The sequence below is a fragment of the Ahaetulla prasina genome, chromosome 8, assembly GCF_028640845.1.
Source record: "Ahaetulla prasina isolate Xishuangbanna chromosome 8, ASM2864084v1, whole genome shotgun sequence".
Classification (NCBI taxonomy): domain Eukaryota; kingdom Metazoa; phylum Chordata; class Lepidosauria; order Squamata; family Colubridae; genus Ahaetulla; species Ahaetulla prasina.
In genome coordinates, this window is record NC_080546.1 from 45,148,225 (window position 1) to 45,154,351 (window position 6,127).

The following is a 6,127-nucleotide window of genomic DNA, read 5'->3' on the forward strand; positions in this document are numbered from 1 at the left end:
CTCAACAAAGTTTTTTCATACTACTTATCTTTTGCCTTCACGCTTATTCAGTATCCATTCATTTTTATTACATCTTTTCATGAATTGCCAACATGCTCAACTAAAGTTTCTCACTGTCTTCAACCGCTTCATTTCTCTTGACATGCTCAACCTGTATGCAGAATACAGACAGAAATGCACTCTTGCACAATTGTTTTTACATCCTTTGACAAGGATGGATTCCTTTTAACAAACTACAGTACATACTATTCATCACTATAATTCCAGAATTTGCATATCTCCACATTTCTTAACATGTTTTCAACAATTAACATGATAAAAATACAAATTTATCTACTTGCTTTTGTTTGTTGCCATTTCCTTTTATCCTGCCTCATTAGCAACTCAAGGCTGCAGGCATACCTAATACTCCTTTCTCCTATTTTCCCCACAAGAATAACTCCGTAAGGTGAGTTGAGCTGACTGTTACTGGTCCAAAGCCTTCCAACCTGCTTTCATGCCTATGGAAGGACTAGAACACGTAGTCTCCTGGTTTGTAAACCAGGACCTTAATGATTACTTCACACTGGTGCTATATAATATATAATCATTTACTTTTTCTGTCAAACACAATTATCTTATGCCTTTTGATATATTTTTTTTCAGATTGATAATCCTTTCTGCATCAAAAAATCTAATATTCACTGTCAGTATTTGCTCAGGTGTATTTAACAAATTAATCACTTCTATTTTTTTCATACATTGCTGTTACCTTTCACTTTGCAAATGGAATAAATGTGGATGTGGTATTCTTCCAATTACCAGGCACAGACGCTGACGTCTCATATATGTCCTACAAGTTGTCACTATAAGCAAACCACATCCACAAACATTTCTCCATTTTTGCACTAATTACATGTGCAGATCTTTTTTTCCCAGATTCAGCATTTAGAGTTTTTTTTCATGGACATTGACACAATGGAATTTATTTTAATCTACTCTTGGACATAATGGTATCATTCCTATATTTAATCTTTAAAATACTTCCTTCTAATATTCCCTTGTTTTAGTTTCATTCCTCCCAAAATCATCACTTTTATTCTTAATACCCTTCATTCTGCAGAAGGTCTTTGTTTACCTCCATTTCCAAAACATTTATTTCCAATAAATTGCTCTTTATTTTTTTCTTTTTTGTTTAAACTTAACATGCTTTGATAAAGCAAAAGAAAAAAGTCCCTTGTTTGATCATTGACCAGTATTGCGTACAAATCAAATATTATAAAACACAAAAGTTCAAAGGAAGAGAAATATGAAATTATGAATCAGTTCATAAAAGTGCAACATTATACAAAAATAATACAGATATTGAAATACAAAGAAAAAATAAACCATAAGAGACGTCTAGAATTTCATAAAATTACCAAAAATTTAATACAGGAAAATAAATTCCTTTATTTTTACTTTGTGCTCTTTCATACAGCAGCACCTTATCTCAAAAATTGGTAGCAAAGCAATATAGCTCTTTAATATTTTTATAGCCAAAATCCAGTCAAATATCACACTTCACCAAACAAGACTATGAAATTAATACATTATTGAATTGATTATGACCATGCACAAAATACCACATGAGAATAAAATTATGATCAGCTGTTAGTCATTAGCCAACATAATATAAGTATTGTTTCCTGGCAGACCCTATGTGGTTATCCAAAATTTGCTATGTTATGTTTAAAATTTAGAGATTTAGTTTGTTCCATTTCATGTACTCATGGTGGCAGAAATCATTATCTTGGTCTCTTACTAATTTATTTGCAAGTACTTTTCATTGCAAAACTGGACAAAGACTTCCGAGACCTTCAAGTATCAATTAAATTTTTATGACAAAAGCACAATTGAATTAGCATAAATGACTGTATTTTTTGGTCTATAAGACGCACTTCCCTCCTCAAAAAAAGTGGGTAGAAATGTCTGCTTCTTATAGACCGAATATTGCGGGGGGGGAGTGGGCTTGGTGCCACCAGGAAACACTGGAGCTTTTGCTGCTGAACAGCTGATTGGCGGTTGGATCGGCCTTCTGGAATACTGCCGATCAGCTGTTCTAGGCAGTGGGGATAGGCAGTGGCAGTGATCAGCAACAATGGCAATCCCCACCACCTAGAACAGCTGATCAGCAGTATTCTGGTAGGCTGATCCAACCACCAATCAGCTGCTTGGTAGTGAAGGCTCCAGCGTTCATGGTGGAGGCAGCAGACATGGAGGAGGCAGCAATGGCAACATTTCCAGTCAGCTAACCCACTGATGGCTGGGGCTATGGGAGGATGGGATCCAGCTGTCGCTCAGCTGACCGGTGGTGAGTGCAATGGAGCAGAGCCCTGACAAGTCATGTACTGGGGCTGCGGTAACATGCTGAAGCTGACCAGGCTGTTGGCTGTTTGCTGCCAGGACACTAGCCAGATGAATACTGGATGGATGCTTCTCTTTGAGGGCTCCTTGGTGCTCTCTGAACTTGTTTGTTTTCTTGTGGATGTTTTATTACCCAAACTAAGAAATATCATCAGTGCTAGTAGGGTGAGGGTTTTGCTAATGCTGGGCGAACTAAGGCTAGTGTTTAGCAAGGAAAGGAGAACCTCCTCACTAAACATTATTTGCTCAGAAAAAGATGTCTACTTGTGGGATTCCGCCATGTGGTCCAGCAACAGAGCGGCCTGTCCTCCTTCCCTACCCAATCTCCTGAGCTTTGAAAGCTAAGTGAGCAATCAGTTACAAAAGGGGAGAAGGATGTGGAACAGCTGGGATGGCAAAGCAGGACCAGTGCCTATGAGGACCCAGTGGGACAGGTTGGACGGGAAATAGGCAGGGGGCACACAGCAAGTCTGCAGTAGGTTGCAAGTGCGAACAAATGCAGGGATGCTGCAGTGGACATAATTTCAGGAATGGATCATAAACAGTGGTGGGTTGTCCCCAGTTCAGACAGGTTCTATAGTAAAGCCAGCAGGAGGCTCCACCCACTGACCAAAATGTCATCAAAATTCTTCTGCGCATGTGCAGAAGAACGTGTGTGCGCATGCGGGCACAATGCAAACCGATAGTAAAGGTAAGTAGAAACCAACCCTGATCATATGTACTTTTGAGGGGGGGCTCTGTTGTAATCTGAACAGTTGCTATGTCACCAGTCATAACTGAAGGACTACCGGTAAAGAAGGCCATGCAATCACTAACCACAATTAGATAATTAGCAGTAAAAGCAGACTTTAAATGTCCAAGGAAAAAAAAGACATACATCGAAGTCCAAGTCTGGTATAAGAGATAAAAAAGTAGCTGTCATTTTCTTGAACGGACAAAGAAAGAAAATCAGTATATGCTAAATTTTTTCGTATCAGAAATTCCTCCTAGAGTTATTATTTTCATTGCATTTTATTTCAAAAGAGGAAATTGCTGTATAAATTTAGGTAGCAATCATATAGCCAATGATTTCAGAGTAACAAATCCCACTCAACTTTATGGGATTATTTCAGAGTAAATTAAATTAGGTTTTAGTGGCAATAATAGTTTGGTTCTCTTATGTTTTTATTCGGAAGAAATCTTGGTAAGTTCAGGGGAATTCGTGGATAAAAAGTTCTGATTGGAATTTTTGCTCATGCTCATAAGAACTCTTTGAATTTGAGAAATTGGAGTGAGTGACTCTATTTTCACTTTTATTCATACTTAATACATCTTATATGGCACAGGAAAATGAGACTCTGAGGTGGCCATTATCTGCATACACTGACAGAAATTTTGACATACAATAGGTTTATACTGCACCTGCAATTAAAGTGATTAAATCACCTGAACTAATTTTTAACAAATATATATTTAATTAACTAAAAATTAAATCCTAATATCATTGGCTTTCTATGTTTTACGCATTTGCTTTCTTTAAAAATGTTTCCTACTCTCTGTTACCTTCAACTGCTTACAAAATTAAGTTAAAACACTACTGAACGTACTTGGCAGGAATGTAATTGGAAATATTACTTTTTAAAGTTAATATCCTGGATTTTACTGCTTTTGACAATGCTAAAATCAGGGCTACAATTTAATTAAGAATTTTTAAAAAGGATTTCTTAATAAGTTTAATTACAGTTAATGATGAATAATTCACTAAAGCCTGTATATTTTCATTCAATCTGCCCCTTAAAACTTTACTAATTGACTGATTCATTGACAGATTTCCTTAAATTTATATCCAATTTTTACCTACTGTTCCATCCTCTACCACCAACTTTGTGAAGTAAGCTGGGCTGAGAAAAGCTGGCTCCAAGAAGAGTTTTGTGTATAGAAAAAGCAACACTGGTAACTACTTTGCTTATCATAAGAACATCTCTGCTGGATCAGGCCAAATGTTAACATTGTGTTTTTCACATGTTAAACAGTAGCTTTGGGAGCCATCATGAGTAGGACGGAGTTATACTTCTCTACTCCTGTCATTCTGCAACTGGAATTTGGCAATAGGTAATATTAATACACCTGTCCTTCATTAATATCTCCAATGCCCTTTCAAAGCACCCAAGTCAGTGGTCACAGTAGTGGGTTTCAATTTTTTTTTTACTACCAGTTCTGTGGGTGTGGCTTGGTGGGTGTGGCATGGCTTGGTGGGCGTGGCAGGGGAAGGATACTGTAAAATCTCCATTCCCACCCCACTCCAGGAGGAGTTTACTGCAAAATCCCCATTTCCTCCCAATCAGTTGGGACTTGGGAGGCAGAGAATAGATGGGGGCAGGGGTAGTCAGAATTTTACTACCAGTTCTCTGAACTACTCAAAATTTCTGCTACCGGTTCTCCAGAACTGGTCAGAACCTGCTGAAACCCACCTCTGAGTGGTCATCACTAGATCCTGTAGTAATGAATTCCACAGATTATTTAGGCAAAGTGGAAAGGGAGTGATTGGCTGTATTCTAAATCTCCTTCTAATGACTCCTGGACTCCTGGTTGTGAGAGAGTGATAAAAATACTTTCTGTATGCTATGTGTGACTTTATATTGCTTCATTATATCCCCAGTTGCTTTTTTTCCAAGCGAGAGAATGTATTCTGTACTTTTCCCAGATCTGTTACATCATTTTTGAGATATAAACAAAATCGAATACATACAATATATATTCGTATAAAAACATTAAAATGTTGACAGTTTTTTTTTCAATCCCTTTTCAAAAGGTCTATGGAAATTTCATTATCTTTAATTCAAGATAATTCATTAACAAGTTAAAAAGCTTTGTTCCCAAAACAGCTCTTTGAGGGACTCCAGTTCCTAATTTCCTCTATTAAGCAAATTGCTCAATTATCTTTATTTACTAGTCTTTGCTTTGTTTTTAACCAGTTAATAATCTATAAAAAAATCTCTAGCTCTGTTTATGATACACAGATAACATGATTAAAGATGCTTTCTGTCAAGGCTCTTACCGTGAAATCATGTTCCTCATTTACATAATGTTATGGGTGGTAGGAAATAAGAAAGTTTCATCTTTCACTGATAACCGCCTTGTGTTTTTCTTTCACTCCTGCCAATATTTTTCTTTGCAGAAAAAAAAATTATTACAAGGAACAAAATGGATGAGCTGTGCAGCCGATTTAAATAGGTAAAGCTATAGGTCACCAATACGGAAAAGGATACAAATGAGACAGAAGATTTATTCTCAAGCTACTGAGTAAAAAAGCAAAGGTTTTCTTTGCTTCTAATCTCCTCAACACCAGCCCAAGACATTTTACTGCCCAAAGAGGAAAAAAATGCCCCATTTTTATTCTTCAATCTGTTGTGTCTTACCCGCTCCCGCTGCCGCAGCCGGGCCCCTCTTATCTCCTGCCAGACGCTGATAGTGCTGAAGAATGTCCTGGCATGCCTCCAGCCCCCAGCCCTGGCACCATGCCCGGATAGGCCGAACAAACAAACCTCCCTCCGATAGCATGTGCGCCTGAAGCCAGCCACGAGCTGAGATTACCAACAGCTGGAGACGAAACGATGCAATGGATAGACCCACGCTTCCGGAGAATGGAGAGGCGACGTCACCAAAAGGAAGGGAGGGGCAGGCCTGGATAAGTGCTGAGTCATGGAGCCACACCTCATGGCCTATATAAGGGATCTGCTTTCTGGCATTCTCTGAGTCAGGC